This window comes from Acomys russatus, chromosome 6, assembly GCF_903995435.1.
Source record: "Acomys russatus chromosome 6, mAcoRus1.1, whole genome shotgun sequence".
Classification (NCBI taxonomy): domain Eukaryota; kingdom Metazoa; phylum Chordata; class Mammalia; order Rodentia; family Muridae; genus Acomys; species Acomys russatus.
The window spans coordinates 34,015,246-34,034,215 of record NC_067142.1 but is presented as its reverse complement, the minus strand read 5'-3'; the positions used below and the strand labels follow the sequence as shown (position 1 = coordinate 34,034,215).

General features: G+C 53.6%; 1 protein-coding gene across 2 annotated transcripts in view; it reads right to left on the bottom strand.

Moving 5' to 3' along the window:
- Positions 1-18,970, bottom strand: part of Syt2 (synaptotagmin 2) — a 102,047-nt gene that overhangs the window by 27,215 nt on the left and 55,862 nt on the right. Inside the window, exon 1 of one of the 2 annotated variants that reach the window (XM_051147452.1) lies at positions 17,522-17,777. The exons of the other annotated variant lie outside the window; for it this stretch is intronic. The gene's annotated coding sequence lies outside the window, so the exon portion shown is untranslated. Of the gene's footprint in view, positions 1-17,521; positions 17,778-18,970 lie in introns of those variants that run through there. 2 annotated transcript variants of the gene reach the window in all.

Genomic DNA, 18,970 nt, shown 5'->3' with positions numbered 1-18,970 from the left:
ATAGTGTGCTGTGTAGGAGGTGAGGTGTACGTGGTGTGGCATATGGAGTTGTTCCGGGGGGTTATATAGAGTATGTGATGTGGCTGGGTGACAGGGACTGTGGCTGGGTGACAGGGACTGTGGCTGAGTGATATGGACTATGGCTGAGTGACAGGCACTGTGGCTGGGTGACAGGGACTGTGGCTGGGTGACAAGGACTGTGGCTGAGTGATACGGACTATGGCTGAGTGACAGGCACTGTGGCTGGGTGACAGGGACTGTGGCTGGGTGACAGGGACTGTGGCTGAGTGATATGGACTATGGCTGAGTGATATGGCTATGGCTGAGTGACAGGCACTGTGGCTGGGTGACAGGGACTGTGGCTGGGTGACAGGGACTGTGGCTGGGTGACAGGGACTGTGGCTGGGTGACAGGCACTGTGGCTGGGTGACAGGGACTGTGGCTGGGTGACAGGGACTGTGGCTGGGTGACAGGGACTGTGGCTGGGTGACAGGGACTGTGGCTGGGTGATATGGACTATGGCTGAGTGACAGGCACTGTGGCTGGGTGACAGGGACTGTGGCTGGGTGACCGGGGACTGTGGCTGAGTGACAGGACTGTGGCTGGGTGACAGGGACTGTGGCTGGGTGACAGGGACTGTGGTTGTGATATGGACTGGGCTGAGTGATGGCTCTGGCTGGTGACAGGACTGTGGCTGGGTGGACAGGGACTGTGGTTGAGTGATATGGACTATGGCTGAGTGACAGGCATGGCTGGTGACAGGGACTGTGGCTGGGTACAGGGACTGTGGCTGGGTGACAGGGACTGTGGCTGAGTGATATGGACTATGGCTGAGTGACAGGCACTGTGGCTGGGTGACAGGGACTGTGGCTGGGTGACAGGGACTGTGGCTGGGTGACAGGGACTGTGGCTGGGTGACAGGGACTGTGGCTGAGTGACAGGCACTGTGGCTGGGTGACAGGGACTGTGGCTGGGTAACAAGGACTGTGGCTGGGTGACAGGACTATGGCTGAGTGACAGGGACTGTGGCTGGGTAACAGGACTGTGGCTGGGTGACAGGGACTGTGGCTGGGTGACAGGACTGTGGCTGGTGATATGGACTATGGCTGAGGACAGGCACTGGCTGGTGACAGGGATGGGCTGGTGACAGGGACTGTGGCTGGGTGACAGGGACTTGGCTGGGTGATATGGACTATGGCTGTGTGGTGGAGTGGATACTGGCTGACACACTGGGCTGGTGTAGGGACTATGGCTGAGTGACAGGCACTGTGGCTGGGTGACAGGGACTGTGGCTGGGTGACAGGGACTGTGGCTGGGTGACAGGGACTGTGGCTGGGTGACAGGGACTGTGGCTGAGTGATATGGACTATGGCTGAGTGATATGGCTATGGCTGAGTGACAGGCACTGTGGCTGGGTGACAGGGACTGTGGTTGAGTGATATGGACTATGGCTGAGTGACAGGCACTGTGGCTGGGTGACAGGGACTGTGGCTGGGTAACAAGGACTGTGGCTGGGTGACAGGGACTGTGGCTGGGTGATATGGACTATGGCTGAGTGACAGGCACTGTGGCTGGGTGACAGGGACTGTGGCTAAGCCTCCTCTGCTTGCTTCCTGCTTGAGCTGACTAGTTGAGCCTGTGGTGCCCCCTGCTGATTACAGGCCTGGGCAAGGCTCCTACTCAGGGAAGAAAACATTGGAAGCAGGAGAGAAGGCTACAGAAGGCAGTTCTGCTAGCCAAACAATGGAACCTGACGTTAGCAGCAGGCTATGGCCAACCCCAGGTAGAAGAGGGTCTAGCTCCATCTCTCAGGCCCATGAAGGATACATATGTTATCAAAAGGCTCTGTGTGTGCACACGCAAGTGGACACATGCTTTTGGGCATAAATGTGAGTATGAACATGTGTTCACAGGCACCATAGGTGCAAACCAGTGTGCACTGCAGCCCTATGTGAAACGTGAAAAACCCTGGGGCAGGGACAGCTGGGTTTCAGACTCACCTCTTGCCCAGGAAGCTATGGTCATAACAGAAGGCCCCACACCTAGTAATGAGGATATCATCTGACAGCTCTCAGAGAGTGTTCTGCCTCTTCCATGATGGCCCACAACCTCCAAGACCTGACCTGAATGTGGGACAGCTCCATCCTCAGACACAAACAGCACGTGGGCTGCAGCACAGCCAGGGCTGTGTTCTCTATCCACAGGACAGACGAGAGCCACGCGCTGACCACAGGCCCAGGCTCTGTCCAACAAAGCCAGGGCTACTACACAGGTAGGTAGGTGAGGGGGTGGTGAGCTGCTACACGGGCAGGTAGCTGAGAGCCTACTTCCTCAGCTCTGTACATCCCTTCCCCAGGGACTGCCCACTTCTGCCTGGTGTCAGTCACCTGTGCCCACTGCTAAGCCCACAAAGGCTATGAGGAGGAAGCGGCCTGTTTCTTCCAATGTTCTCCTATTCCTAAGCCAACCCTGCCCAGAGAAACAGCCCGGTAGCTGGGCCTGGCAACAGGTAACCCAGAAGGTGAGGTCTTACCAGGAAGGGCTTCTCCTGGAAACCTCTGCTCCCCCCCCCCCAGACCCCAAGGCTAGAAGCCAAAATGGCCAATCAGTGGTGTGTGGCAGGCCTGCTACCCTGGAATGATCCACCTGAGGGGAGAGGTGCCCTCCCCTAAGTCTGGCAAGGAAACCTATGACATGACTTTGCTCACAGATGCCTCCTTTCCCCAGCCTTGAGACTGGCGCTTCTAAGTGCAGCTGCGTTGGGTCTGTTTTTCTATGCTCATAGTCACTCTCTTTTACCCCCCATGCCAGACCCTGTGCTGAAAACTAACCATACACGCTGAAGAACACCCACTGCCGTCCCCAAGAAGCTCGCCAAGAAGATGCCAAACTCGGGGCTTCATGGCATGGTCGAGCAGACATAAGTCTAGTTGCTTGACAGAGACCCCCAACCCCCCCCCCACTGTGAATCCCCGACACCCCGGCATGGCCAGCCGAGGGTTCTGCTTTCCATCAGCCACTCTTAAGCTTCGGGAAGGCTGGCGTCACAGGGGAGGGGTGAAGAGGTGCCAGCCCTGAGGTGCAGAGACAAAGGAGCTATCCTTGCTGCACTCCAGAATTCAAAGCTGCACCTTGCTCGCTCCTCACCACAGATGGAGCTGTGATGGCTCCCAGTAACAGGAGAGGAAACTGAGGCTAAGCAGGGTATGAAAGAGGGTGTCTGTCACATCTCTGTCTGACAGACATCGCAGGTGTCTGTCATATCTCAGATGTCTGTCACATCGCAGGTGTCTGTCATATCTCAGGTGTCTGTCACATTGCAGGTGTCTGTCACATCACAGGTGTCACATCACAGGTGTCTGTTACATTGCAGGTGTCTGTCACATCGCAGTTATCTGTCACATCACAGGTGTCTATCACATCACAGTCATTTTACCTTTCCCAGATGATAAAGAGAGCTGCACCCCCAAATAATGAGCCATGTGGTGGGTAAGAAGTTCCAAGAAGTCTAAGGAGCCTAGTCTGTCCTGGTGCATGATGGGTGCTCTGGAATCCAGGGAAGGGTCAGCCAGAGAGGACAGTCTGGTCTCTCGGTTTCAGTATACCCTCCTCCCAGACACTGGTCAGGAGCAAGGACCAAGACGTGTCGGCCACTCTCCAGACAGAGATGCCCATTACCGCCAACACCCCTGACAGCTCGCAGTATCCGGGAACGAAAGTGGGTCATGCCAAGTCCTGGGGGCATAATTAGAGTCCCGGAAGCCAACTTTGTCCCACATGACCTGGGGCTGGAACAGATATGGAAACGGGGCTGGGAGGGATGAAACCTGGCCTCAGAGCACCATCAGGCTGCCAGAGGGAGCATCAGGGAGAAAAGACGTATGCTGCAAAGCCCCACCTTGGGACCCAACCTAATGGCAGGGAGCCAGGGAAAGAGCAGATGCCACCAAACGGGCTGAGCCAGTACCTGGCTCAGGCAGATAGGCCAGTGTGGCAGAGTGGTATCAGAGCAGAGCCTGCCTCCAGGGGTAACAAGGTTGCGAACAAAGAGGGAAGCAGAAGGCATGGCCAGAACAGGTTCTAAGGTCTTTGGAAACAGGCCTTTAAGGAACAGCTGCAACTGACCCAGCAGAGAAGGCGAGGTGCACTCAGTTGCCTACCATTTCCTAAGGTGGGTTTGGTGCCTTTGTTGTACTTTCTAGACCCCCTGTTTCTCAGCCTTCCTAATGCTGTGACCCTTTAATACAGTTCCTCATGTTGTGGTGACTCCCCAACCATAAAACTATTTTGTTTTTATTTCATAACTGTAATTTGACTAATGTCATGAATCATAATGTAACTATCTATGTTATTCGACGATCTTAGGAGAGCCCTGGGAAAGGGTTGGTCAATAGCCCTAAAGGTGCCATGACCCACAGGTTGAGAACCACAAATTCAGGCTTTTGCCCAACCTGGCAAGCTTTCTTTAGGAACCCTCCTTTAGCAGGGTGCGGTGGTGCTGCACACGCCTGTAATCCCAGCACTCAGGGAGGCAGGGGCAGGCAGATCTCTGTGAGTTCCAGGCCAGTCTGGTCTACAAAGCGAGTCTAGGACAGCCAGGCTACACAGAGAAACCCTGCCTCTAATACTGTCCCCCCCCAAAAAAAAGAAACCCTCCTTCTCCCATCATGCTTTCAGCTGACCTTTTGGGGAGCATGGCTTGTGGCAAAACTCTACTCCCTCTCCCCTCTTTGGCTGTAACTTCACTCTAGCCTTTCCAGCATCCCTGTATCTCAACATCGGCAACCTCATCCACCATGGCCATTACATCTCCAGTTGGTTGTTCAAGTTGTAAGTTCTATGCAGGTTCTTACTGCATCTAAGTTAAGATGCAATTAAAAAAAAAAAAAAAAAAAGAAGAAAAACAAACAGCACTCAGCTCAGTGGCTGGCATGGCTGGTGTCGCACAGCATCTCAGCTCTCCCCAGTGGCCACTCTCTAGCACCCCAGCTTGCCCAGGTGCTCCAGGATACTCTAGTAGGGGAATATGGGTGTCATCAAAGTACAAGCGAAAGGGTACAGAGGCTGGGGCCCACCCTGGGAAGTTTCCTATGTTAGCCAAGGTTTTCAAGGAGATGAGTGGGCTCAGAGGTGGCGTCCAGTTGTGAGCAACAGGCAGACTAAGTCCATGTGACTGTCGGTATCTCATGAGGAAGAACCAAGAATGTGCTACTCAGAGCTGCCACCATGGATGGCTGACTGAGGGAGGTGATGATGTCATGAAGTACTGCTCCGGCTCTGGGTACTGCCACCTCCTCAGAGCCTGGCCTGGGGGCAGGTGACCCATCTAAGAGGCTCTCTCAGGAGGGGAAGCATCAATCTACACTGGGGTCGGGGATGGGGAGGTTAACAGGTAGGAACGGTCCCTCTCTGACTAAGAGAGAAATGCCCAGAGCCCCAGCCTCCCTGTCCTGCACCAGAGGGTGCCCACAGAGAGTGTGCAGAGGTCTATTCCTGTCACAGGTTCATTGAGGGTATTGCCCTACTGAGCACACCCCAGATGCACACATCCACTACCTGGAGAGGTCCATGCAGCACTTTTTACAGCCCCCACTCCAGAGGGTGTGACAAACCAAGGCAGTGTGACAGTGACAGTGGAGTGTGGTGCCCAAGCCAGTGTTCTCCCAAAGCCCCCAAGCTTGGAGCAGTTCCAGTGTTCTGGAGACCTTGTGGGGTGGGTGTGCAGTCACCTGACCCCTGGCTGAAACTGTCCCTGGAAGTCCTACTGTGGCTCCTCTCAGATTCCCAGTCCCTGGTGGGCCAGAATTTGCCTACCTCCATAGAGGCCACAGGTGTAATTCAACATTTCTAACTTCCCTGTCTCAGACCTGAGGACCTCCTCATGTGAGGCGGGAAGGCAGGCTCATCTATCTAACATCCTCTCAGCTCTTCCCAGGGGCCCACTGCCCAAGCGGAGTCCCCTCAGCGAAAGCACCTATTACATTGGTCCGTGGCTCTGGCCCTGCCCAAGATGCCGTGCTGTGGCTCCTTGTAATGGATGACTGGCATGTCCTCTGATCCCCACCTCCTCTTCTCTATTGCAGTGAGGGTTGGAGGTAGATGAACTCCTGGGGGGGGGGGCTTCCTTCCTTTTGGTGTGGGACCTCTGATTTAGACTCAACATGAACATTTTCTGCATAGTCAGCACTGTCCAGTGCTGGCATCAGACCATAGCAGCATGAGAAAAAAGCCTTTCTCAAGGGTCTGAGATCTGCAGGATACCCCCAGGTGAGCTAAGGGCCCACTGCAGTTGCTGGGTCCAGATGGGAGCCTGGCCAGCTCTGGCCTCAGATAGGCCCGAGCTGTCAGGTGTGAAGAGCCCGGGCGATTTCTGAGGTTGCTAGAGAGCAAGGTGACTGCTGAAGGTGTACAGCCGTATGCAGCAGCTCGTTAAGCCCACAGAGCTTAAAAATAGGGAAGTGCGCAGGCAGAGGGGGAAGGGAGATAGGACAGTCAGCACGCCAGAGGCAGGAACAGCCTGGGAGAGGCCTCCAAAACCACGCAGAAAGCTGTGTGGTCAGCACCAGCCCTCTGAGAAAGATGCCAGGGGACCACTCTCCTCCCGTTACAGGCCTGCAGCCCTGAAGCTTGGTGTGGTGATGCATACAGGGGGAGGCAGAGGCAAAAGGATGGTGAGTTCGAAGCCAGTTTGGCCTAGACAGTGAGACCCTGTCTCTAAAAACCAAGCCTGCTGCAACAGTGAACGCCTGTTATCCCAGTACTTGGGAGGTGGAAGCAGGGAAATCATTAGTTCAAAGCTAGCCTCAGCTACATAGAGTTTGAGATCAACCTAGACTACAAGAGACCCTGTCCTGGACAAACAAAACATATCAACAAACAAACCAGAAAAAAAAAAAAAAAGAACAACAATTTTAAAAAAACTGAGGGAGAGAGTGAGGGAAGACTATGGCTCAGAAGAGGACACTGGCAGACAGAGTCAAGCAGGTCCACTGCTTTGTTCAAGGTTAAAGAGAGAGGAGCACTAGCTGAATGCAGAGTGGACCTGCTCAAAGATGGCGCCCTTGGGTCTTCCAGTCGTTCCCCTTAGAAGCCCCGACACCACCCCTCTCAGCCTGGTAACACAGGCACTAGGATTAGATGGCTTTCACACGACTCCTCCCCCTTGCCTCCTTCCAGCGAGGTATCTCAGAAAGGTCCCTTCTCTGCCCTCATCTTGTTTCCTCAGCCATAACAGAGATATTGCACACTCTGGCACACGAGGCGAAACCGCAGCACCCTGCACGTCCTAGGGAAACACAGGTGGTGAGCTGACTGGCAGGAGTGCAAAGGAAAGAGAGCACTTGGACAGCATGTTGGGAAATGCAACCTGGCCATGGCTGCCTTGCTTTATAGCGCACAATGCAATTCACGCTCTCACTGGAAAGTTCAGAAAAGAGCCCTGGGGACCAGCGGCAGCAGCGACCACCGACTCAATATCAAGCCACACCCGAGTCAGTCAACACATGCCGGGCATCTGGTGACACTGAACAGCATCCCTCAGGTGAATACACACTGGAAGCTAGGCCAGCCTCAGGAGGTAGCTGCAGGGGCTACAGAGGGAGCAGGTCTCAGGGGTAGGTAGAGATAGGCAGAAGGGACCCCCCCCCCCGAGAGAGTATCAGGCCACAGAAGGTTCCTGCCTACAGCAAGGCTGTGATGGAAGGGAGGTTGGTGGTAGGTTCTGACCTCCCCTGCCTGGCCCCAGGCCTGGTCCATGGCTAGGGAGGTGCTACTGAGAGACATCAAGGCCCCGGTTGCTGGGAGAATGGAGCTCACTCAGGGCAGGAGAACAGGAAGAAACTTCAGCGTTGGTTATTCTACTGTTATGGAACAATGGGGAAACCAAAGCCTTGGAAACTCTCTCCCCTTCCAGGCCAGGCTGTGTTCCAGTGAGGCACTAAGGAAGGCCTCCATGATACCGCCCTCTCCAACATGCCCCCCTCCTACATGCCCCCCTCCTACATGCCCCCCTCCTATCGGACGCCAGGCTGGATGCTTTGTATTTCGAAGGGAACTGAACTGAGGCTCAAATAAGTTCCCTAAAACCACATCATAGTCAGAAGGAGAAACACAAAGTACCAGGCCATTATGCCAGGATTTAGCAGTGGGTGATGGAGCCCCTACTCTGCAGGGGCCTGGCAGGGGCCAGCAGTGCTCTCCCTCTCTGCCTCACTCGGCCCAAAGAGTGTGGCAAGTATGGTAGTATGGTGACCTGAGGGTCTAGCATCTAAATCCTAGCTCTATTAACTAAAGCGCTTGCAAATGGTGCCTCAGTTTCCTCACTTGGAAAAAAAAAGGGCCTGTCTTGTGTTGACTAAGGAGCTCATCCACATGAAGAGTAGGGCCTTAGGATATAAATACACCACGTAAGAATAAACCCTTTGATGCCAGGTGTGGTGGCGCACGCCTTTAACCCCAGCACTCAGGAGGCAGAGGAAGGCAGATCGCTGTGAGTTCTAGACCAGCCTGGTCTACAAAGCGAGTCCAGGATAGCCAAGATAAGATAGAGAAACCCTGTCTCAAAAAAAAAACAACAAAAAACAAAAAAACAAAAAACAAAAACAAAAACTGGGCTGCAGAGATGGCTCAGAGGTTAAGAGCACTGTCTCTTCTTCCGAAGGTGCTGAGTTCATTTCCCAGCAACCATACGGTGGCTCCCAACCATCTATAATGAAATCTGATGCCCTCTTCTGGCATGCAGGTGTACATGCAGGCAGAGTCCTGTATACATAATAAATACATACATAAAAGATTTATTTTTTAAAAAAGAATAAATCCTTTGAACTGGGGCCATAGCTCAGTGGTTAGGAGTGCTTGTTTATCTTGTAGAAGTTACAAACTTGGCTTTCAATATTCACATCAGTCAGCTCCCAACTGCCTGTAATTCCACCTACAGGGGCTCTGTGCCCTCTTCTGGCCTCCACAGGTAAAACACACACACACACACACATATACACACATAAAATAAGTCTCTGCCAGGTATGGTGACACAAGCCTCCAACTCCAGCACTTAGGAGACAGAGGTGAGCAGATCTCTGTGAGCTCGAGGCCAGCCTGGTCTACATAGCTCAAAATCAATCAATCAAACCTTTGAGCTGACAGGATGCCTCTGCAGCTGAAGGTTCCTGTTGCCAAGTCTAATGACCCGACTTTGATTCCTACAACCTCGTGGTGGAAGAATTGACTCTTGCGTGTTGCCTTTTGACCTCTACATGAGAGCTGGGACATTTGCCCCCCCCCCCATAATGAAATAGAGAAATGTAATAAAAGGTTTATTTTCAAAAATAAACAACTGAACACAGCAGTTCCAATGCTGGGTACATGGCCGAGAGGAACGAAAACACTGTCCAGACTGCCTTTTCCCCAGTGCTCACAGCATCACTGTGAGCTGTGAACATCAGCTCAAACGCCTGTCAACTGATGAATACACAAACACAGCGCCTGGCCATATCCAGATTCTATCCACTAGAGAGAAAGGCAGCCCTGGCTCCGCCCAGCATAGGGCACCTTGGAGCACTGTCATACAGTGTACGACTCTACTTATGAAAAGATCCAGAGGAAGCAAAGTTATAGACACTGAAAGTCAGTTATTAGCTGGTTAGGTCTGGGACAACGGAAAATAAGGGAACTGCAACATATCTGGGGTTTCTCCAGGGGTTGTGTGAAAAAAAACATTCTAAAACTGAGTGTGGTGGTGGTAAAGTCATCAAGGTGCGCATTTTAAAATGTGTAAGGTGTTTGGGATGTGAACAACATTTAAATCAAGCTGTGTTTTCAAAGGAGGCGGATATTTAGAAACTTCTGTGCACAGTGCCGATCGCATTTTAGAAATAAGGCTCAAAGGCTGGGCTGCAGCTCAGGGGTAGGCTGTTAGCCGAGCATGCCCAGGACCTGGCTGGGTACTGTCCCCAGCACCATGTAAAACTAGGTATGGCAGGGCATACCTTAATCTCAACACTTGGAGGTGGAGATAGGAGGACAAAGTCAAGGCCATCCTTAGCTACCTAATGGGTTCAAGGCCAGAAGTAGTACAGCAACCTTAAAAACAAAGAACACAGAATAGAAACGAGACTCAAAGCCACGTGCCCAAAGCTAGTAGGTTCAGGACCTAATTTTGAATTTTTAAAAGTTTATTATATTTATTTGTGTGGGCATGTTCATATAAAGGGGATATACAACCCATGGTGCATATGTGGAGGAGTTGGTGTCCCACCATGTGTCCCACGGATTGAACTCAGGTTGTCAGGCATGGTAGCAGACACCCTTACCCTCTCAGTTAAAATTTCAAGTCCAGGGCTCTTCTCTAAAGTTTCCCTGTGGCCTACAGCAGCCCAGAGTCATGGGAAACCACATTTGCCCTTGAACGTCCTTGAAGAGTCAGGCATGGTAGCTCCTGACCCTAATCCTGACACTGGGATATACTGGAGGATGGTAGCAAGTCTGAAGCCAGCCTGGGGGCCACAGTGAGTTCAGTACCAGTTTAGGCACATGGTGGACTTGAGACCATATGGACTATATGGAGAGACTCAAACTTTATATATATACATATATGTATATATGTACACATATGTATCTATGTATACATAAATACATAATAATAATCAGGAGCTGGGTATATATGCTTACATGTAAGATATATATACATATATATAGTGGGGAGAGCCTCTATCTATACCAAGGATGCCACGAGAGAAGGTCTACCTGTTATCTAGTCTAAACGCGTCCAATTTACACAAGGATGATATATATGGAGACTAAGGTCAAGACCAAGGTCACAGGAGACAAGCACCAGAAAAGAACCCCATGATACTAGCCAACGCTGAAGCCTTATCTAGTGATGCTTGGGGAATGGTGCCTGTGAAACGCAGCTGACGGAACGCCGTGAGCTCATGGTTGACTTTAGAAGTGACCTTGGCCAACCAACCTCATATTTTGGGCTCTTGGTAAGATGCTATTTGGGGAGTCATGTGGGCGACAGTCCCTAGGCAGCACTGAAATAATGCACACCCCTCTTCAAGCCTGCCAGTCGCCCACATTACCAGGCGGAGAGTCAAGGGGCAGTGGGCATCTCCCAGTTGCTGGCTTTGGGTGTGCATAGCCTGGTCATCCCACAGTCTTTGGTAGCTGTTGAGGATCTAGGAGAGGCCTGTGGCTTAAGGGTCAATTTTATACTGTCATCAGATCCTGTTGGTTCACCTCAGAAAGAAGGAAGCAAGCGACAGGGCACTAACTCTTCAAACAGGAAAGACACTGGATGACGCGGGGAACCAAGGTCCTGATTCTTTGTGCTAGCTGGCAGGAGGGAAAAGGCCGCTGCCTCTGACATCGCAGGAAGCCTTCACCTCAGCCTGTCTTGGGCTCTCAGCCAAGGAATTCTGGCTTAAAGCAAGACCCTCTGCCCTGCCCTCGGCTTGGACACCATGGCACAGCAACACGGCAGTGCCCTCCCTGCCTTGGCACCTCACAGCACAAAACCACCAGGCCATTTCCCTGCCCAAGCCAAGACCAGAAGATGAGCAACCAGATCCAGCCAAAGGCACCCAGAAGCCAAGAAGCCTTGCTGGGAGGACAGCCCACTGGGTCTGGTGTCAGGGGACTCAGCCAGGATGCCTGTGTGTGTCCAAAGAGGAAGCAGGAAGTGGCCACGATGTGGATCTACCAGGCCCGCTGGCTCTGCCAGACCATCATGCGCTGCAGCAGCTTGTCTACAGTCACCCATGGGGGTGGGGGAGGGGGGCCATTCTCCAGATCCTTCCTGTCAAATTCACTCACATCCCGCCCCACCCACTCCCAGCACTAAACTTCTTTCTCTTCAGCATGTTCCCTTCTGTTGTTATAAGAAACAACCTATGGCGACCATGAAAGCATTTTACTGCATCACCTTCACGGTCTCTAATACCCTCAAGGATCTAGGTAAATACGAATACATTAAATCCTCATGTCAACCCAATGGGTTTCAAACTACTTTGTTTTCACTTTCACACATAGGGGGACTATGGTATTGATTCAGTTAGGCAAAGTCACCCCCCTCCCCCACCACACACGTGACAAAACACTGAAGGCCCTGAAATTTGCACACGGGCCATCCTCCCAAGTCCCTGGGTCCAGCCACACTCAAGGTGGCAAGAAATCTCATGGGTTCCAGGAGTCACAGGGGCTAGAAAGGAAGTGTATCAGTGCTAAGAGCCTCGTGCTGGAGGGAAGGCCAGGGGCCAGGCTGCAGTCTGTCCCTGACAGCTGGTGCCTCAAGTCCAAGCTGAAGGTAGGCTTGGAACCGGCAGCTTCGACCACACTGCAACTCTGAGACACTTTTTTTTTTTTTTGGTTTTTTGAGACAGGTTTCTCTGTGTAGCCTTGGCTGTTCTGGACTCACTTTGTAGACCAGGTTGGCCTCGAACTCACAATGATCCGCCTGGGTCTGCCTCCCAACTGCTGGGATTAAAGGCCCGGCCTGTTGATGGCTTCTTGAACTTTCTTGCCTGGGGTTGGTCGCTGAAGCCAGTTTTATTCTTGGGCGTCGTCCCCTTCAGGGTCAGGTAACAATGCTGACTGGTCCTAAGAAAGTAAGCAAGCCCATAGGTGCCCATCTGGGCAGATTCACTAACCACGGGTGATTGCCACAATTACGTCCTTCTTTCCACCTCACACGAGCCCATCCTGCTGGGCCAGCCCTGTTAGCACATAACACATCTGCCTCCAAATGTACCCTTTGTAAGTTGCTAAGACAGGGTTCCATGAGCCACACAAGCCAAAAGAAGCCATTGGAACAGTTGGCAGGTGTCATGGGTCCAAGAATGTCCTTTCAGTAGAGGAAGGCAGCAAGACCCTGCCCTCCCCCAGCCCCTATGCAATTTCAGGACAGAGAAAATGGAACAAGAGTTTGAGATAGGAGGAGAAAAAAAAAAAAAAAGCAAAGGCGGCATGACCAAGGCAAAAAAGGAGCCTGCACATCTGTCCCTGGGTTTGGGGGCTCAGGTAAAGAAGCCTATACCTCTGTGGGCAGCTCAGCGAACCATCTGCTGTTAGGCCTTTCCACAAAAAGCCTCAAATCCCATCTCTCTAGGGGGCTGGAAACTGGTGAGGCATCAGCTTATAATAAAGGGAATGTATTAGGGGGGAGGGTTGCAGGGAGGACATGTGGACGTGTGGGCCAGACCAGACCAGCTCAGGAGACACTCACACACACAAAGGGTTGATTCGCTATGGGGACCCCAAAGGTAAGGTAGCGAGCAGAGCACTTGGTCCCCATCTCCACCTTCCCTGCCCCAGCCCAAGTCCTGCTGTCCTTTGCCGCTGGGCAAATATTGACTTTCTTTCACTCGCTGGCCAGTGGAACCCAGAGCAAAGCGCTGGCTGTTGTTTCCTTCCTCTGGGAGGCAGGGCAGGCTGTCAGCCTGTCAGCCCAGAGCAGCAGCCATCCCAGACGGGTCAAGAAATCAGAGCCAGTCTTAGAATCAGATGCCTGTCCGTCCTTTGGCCTTTGTTTTGTCTCCACCCCCTCCTCCCTCCTCCTCCCCTCCCTCCCCCTCCTCCCTTCCCCATTTCCAAGCCCACGTGGCTTTAGTCTCACGTTCGGACCTTGTCTGGGTTGAGAGGAGTGGAATGGGTGGCTGGTGTGCCTACGGAGCTCTGACCTGACACTGAGGAACTCTGTATTTTTCTAAGGACTCAGCATTCTCATCAGCAAAATGGGGCTGTAAGACCCAGAGAATTCTGTCTGGATGAAAAGTTCTCTCCTTGGGACCCATGTCCTTCCTGCCACCAGAGCACTGCATGTACCTCGTGCTCTGATCCTAGAAGAAATGGAAAATAGCTGTCTTGTACTAACCGAGGAAGATGGAAAAAGCATTTGATTGAGAACCCCAAAGTGCTGACTCAGCTCCATCCTGCTTCGAACACTGTGTCATCTCTGAGTCTGTCCCCCTCCAATCAGAAGTAAAGGAACAAAGGCTCCAAGACCCAGCTGGATGCCTTGTTCTGAGGTCTCCTCACCCAATAACCTCCAGCAGGCAGCAATGTCCCAGCCCCATCTGCATTTCCTCCAAGACCTCATTTCTCAGCCTTTCCTCATAGGGAGCCTTGAATGCTGCACCTCTGCTTCTCTGCCTCCAGTGCCCTCACTGGTAGCCTCATTAAGATGGCCACCCCGTGGCTGAGCTACCCCCATACATGGCCAGGGCATGTGACACTCCAGGATACAGAGCAGGATGACACAGGAAATATAGCACTCTCTTGGATAGCTGTGTTTGGGGGCAGCTTCAAGACAGTGACCTTCCTCTGTATGACTGAGAACCCCTGGCAGCAATCACCCTAGGAACACCTCAGATTCCAAGGGCTTTGCACAAATTATCCCCATGTGATGTTAAGAACCGTAAAAGGTGCTGGGCAGTGGTGGCACACACCTTTAATCCCAGCACTCGGGAGGCAGAGGCAGGTGGATCGTTGTGAGTTCAAGGCCAGCCTGGTCTATAAAGCGAGTCCAGGACAGCCAAGGCTGCACAGAGAAACCCTATCTCAAAAACAAACAAACAAAGAACCCTAAAAGGTAAGGAATATGATGATGCCCATTTCACAGATGAGATAAATGAGACTCAGAGACATAAAAGAACTAGCCAGGAACCTCTGCTCTTAACCCTCAGCGCTCTCTGGGCATTGTCATCCCCTCTCCCAGCCAGGGTGAGTCACAAGATAGACACCAAGGGACAGTGAACATTAGACACTCGAATGATCTCAGCAACATTCCCAATAGCCAACAGGGGCAGCACCGATCCTTCTAGGCTGGCCTTTCACTTCACATAGGAAGCTGAGAGCCAGAGAGGATATTGGCTGACCTAAGCTTACACAGCAACTCTGGGTAAGCCCTCGCCCGCCCTGCTTCCTTCCTGCACACAGGGTCTGGTGCAGCCCCAGAATCCTCAGAGCCCCCGCCCGCCCCCTCAGCTGGTCTCTTTGCTGTGGTCTACAGGCCCCATACTGCAGAGACACCCAGCCTCATCGCACTCCAGTCACCTGTCGGCTCATTCCTGGATGGTCCAGGGAGGGAGGTAAAAGGGCCTTCTGTCAGAACCATAGAAGGGACCAGAAGTGGGAGCAGGTGAGGAAGGTGGAGCCGAGGAAAAGTTAGTTTGAGAATGTAAGAAAGCCAGTCAGTGTCTCCTCCTCATGAAGCTCCTATCTGCACGGGGGTCTAGTAGCCAGAGGGACAGGGGCAGAGACAGTGGCCTTGATCATACTGCAAGACTCCAAGCCCTCCCTCTGTCCCCCATAGCCACTGCTCCTAGCCGCCCCACTGCTGATTCGCCAAGGGCTTTGAGGGATACTATGAATAATGGCCATGGCTCTTCTGGCTCCTCTCCTGGCTCTTCTGGGATCCACACTGTATTAAGCACTTGCCATGTTTCTCCTGTAATCTCTACAGGAACACTAGACTACCGCCGCCTTTATCACTGTGTTCTGACAATAAAGTCACTGAAGCTCAAAGATATAAAGGCGCTCACTCAAGGTCACCGAGGGGAAACCAGCACAGCCTGGGTGCCTGAGGTCTGACTCCAGGGCCAGGTGGAGCCTGGGAAAGGGTTCTACTTCCTGGAGGCATCTCTGGAGGATAGACGCAGGGAGAGGTGGTACACTGGGAGTCCCCAGAGGCCACCTGCTCCCATCGAACTCCCTTCTGGCACTCAGGTACCAGCCCTGACCTCCGACCACAGGTCTTTGGAGATGGATGGGTTCTGGAGCATTCTCCGGGCTTGACATCCTTCACATGCAGGTGAGGAGGGCAAGGGAAGAGGATTGCCCAAGGTCACATAAGGTCACGCAGGCAGAAAGCAGAGCCTGTGAATGCAGCCTAACTCTTGTCTTCATCCAGGGGTCTTCCTACAACACTTGAGACGACCCCCCCCCCCAAGCCAGGCTAGGGACTCATCTCAGCACAAGTCCCAACAGGTTCTCCCCCCAAGGAAGACCTCACTGAGAGGCCCTGCAGGCAGTGCAGGCTTGTGCAGGGAGCTGGTATAGCTCACGCTGGAGAGCTTTCTAGGCAGGGAGGATTCTGGAGTTAGCCAGACAGCAGAGCAGATGGCATGACCTTGAGAGGCCTCTGACTCTCCAATCTACCCCAACGACCCTCTCCCCAAGGAGGTTTATGCCCTGTGCAGAGGGTAAGCAGCTCTGGGCTGACACTGGCCCGCCTCCCTCTAAGACTCTGTAAGGAACTGTGATAAAGGGATAAACCATAGGCCTTAGTCCACATGGAAGTCCCCTACATACCCAGAGGCTAGCTTTTTGTGCCCTATTTCCCCTTCAGTTGGGACAGCAGGTGTCAGGCTCTGGGAGAAATTAGATCTTCAAATGCCCTATGTCCCAAACACCCATGTCCAGACCAAGAGACTAAGGCCCAGAGGGGTAGATGAGTTACTCAAGGTCAGCAAACAGGTCAGAATGGAACCCTTCTGACTCCCCCTGAGGTTCTGGGTTCAAAGTTCCAGGGTGCCACAGTCCTCTCTGCCAAGTGTGCACAGTGCTCTCTGCAGAGGCCAAGAATCAAAGGCAGTGAATTCCCAGGCACAGAAGCTTGGCAGGCGAACTCATGGACTGGGCTGGCCTGTCTCCTCTTTCTCCCCTATATCGTTCCCATTCCTGGGTAGTGTCCATCATACTGAGACTCCCAGAGGTAGACCAGTTGTCCAAGGTCACACAGCAAACCCAGTGGAGCTTTACTGTCCGCCTTTCCTTTCTCCCGGGGCCTCTCCTAGGTCCATGGCTGCTTGCCAGGATCCATGAGAGCCCTGATTCCTCCAATGCACAAAGCCGTGGCACTGGTTGGAGGATGAAAAAGTTCTGGGGAGAGAACGGGGCAGAAGAAAACGTGACCACAGATTCTGATCTGGATAGACCAGGCCCATGAGGGGCACAAAGGACAGCGAGTCCTGCGTCCTGCTGCGGAGTGCCAGCACCCCCACTGCGCTCCACTCTGCACCAGGGGGCTCCAAAGCTCTGCGCACGTGGGATCCTTCAACTCGTCTTCACTGCGGCGGGGGCGAGCAGGGTCCCCCACACTCTGCACATGCTTCTCATCGCACACCCACTCCATCTACCCTCCAGGGCACCTCTTCCCAACGTTTCTAAAGCCGTGAGTGCCCTCGCTGCCTAGCTAGCTCCCTGTCCCGGCACAGTGCGCTATCCTAGGCACAGCACTAGAATAGGTCGAGGTGGAGGGGTTCCTGGGATATTCAGGACATCTCCCCGGGGACAAACAAGTGGATTTCCGGAGCCTAATCTCACTCACAAGGGCTGGTCCTGCACTTAGTTTATACCTCAGCAAGTACCAGACCCAAAAAGTCATAGTCTCACTTGCGTGACCCAGCATCCCAGGGTCCAGCATCAGGCCCTGGGAAGCTGCTCGTTGTCCTGGGTGTGGCCTCACTTGGGACTGCGGAGCATGGGATGCTCTCCCGCAGGGTGCCCTGTCTGGGCTCGCTCTTACCCAGGGACGTTCTGAGAGCCGACCGATGTGGGCTGGCGAAGAAGGCAGAGGGAGGCTGCCGCCCCGAAGTCCAGGTCCCCTCTTCCCACTCCCGCGCCGGCCAGCGCTGCGGCTCTCCTCCCGCTCCCTCGCTCGCGCGCTCTGCAGTAGTAACAACCTGATCCGCTTCCCCCGCCCGCCAATTGAGATGCGCCTCACATCCGCTTGCACACGCGCGTGCGGCCCCTCAGAGGCGATCCCCCATCCGGATCCCGGATCCCGGGGAACAGAGATCTGCTCCGGCACCCCACGCCCCCTTCTTCAGCCAGGACAGCCTGCGGAGGGCAGCAGAGAAGGGGTCGCCCCGGGAAGGTTCCTGTGTGGAATCACCCGGCAGAGAGGTTTAACCGCATGCGGACATTCAGAAGTTGCAGGCTGGGCAGCTCAGACCCCGGAACCGCATGGGGCTCCCCTGGCGCTGCGGAGAATCCCCCGCCGCCCGCCCGCGCAGTGCCCTCCTACGATACTCCCCCACCCGCCCCGCCACTGCAAGCTTTTCCGGGCTTCTCTGTGCTCAAGAGTGGCTGGGGGGAAGGGAGCAAGAGAGGGGACCTCCGCCTGTGGGAACCGCAGGGGAGAGGGGAGAGGAGTGACGTGCTTCAGGGATACTGATTAAGGTTTTCCTGAGTCAAGAGAGAAGAGAAAAGGGAGGGGTAACAAAAGGCAGGCATGGGAAGGAGGGAAGGGGGGGGTGTTGTCCGGGGGGCGGGGGGGGGGCGGCAGTGCACCAGGTCTCTGGACGGAGGAGTCAGGACAGGGTGCGGGGTCTTCCCATAGGTAACTAGGGGAGCGAGGACGCGGAACAGGAAAAGCTATCCGCAAAAGGGTTGTATCCTGGAGCCCTCCCTGCTTGTCCCAAATTCTAGTTTTTTTTTTTTTGTTTTTTTTTTTTTTTTTTTTTTTTTTCCTTCTTCTAGGGTAAGGTAGGGTTTCCACAAACCCTTGAGTGGGGACACTGTAGGGAGTGGCAGGGAGGCTTGGAACCATGGTGCCCCCCATCCCCAGTGCCTTGGTCTTACCCTTGAGCCTCCTTCTAATTCCCTAACAGCCCTGCTGCTAAGACCTCAGGAGCCCCGTCCCCTAGTGGAGTGTGAGGCTTCCCCAGCCCAGCCCACCCCCCTGCTCACGTCTGTCCTGCTTGCTCCACCCTCTGCGGCAGCACCTTTCACCTTCCGTCCAGTTCCGTAGACTCCGGAAACAGGAGTCAACTTCAGGGCCTGACGCGGGGAGACAGGATATTCCCAATCTACCATCAACCCCTTCCTCCTCCCCTCCCGGTCCCCAGCCCCAAGACTGTCGGCTCCCACAGCATGGCTGCTCTTTGTAGAGCTAATGCCTCCTATCAGAATGGCCTCTGCTTGCTGAGGGCCCCTAGGCTACAGAAAAGCTGTTTTGGGGGATTCCATGCAG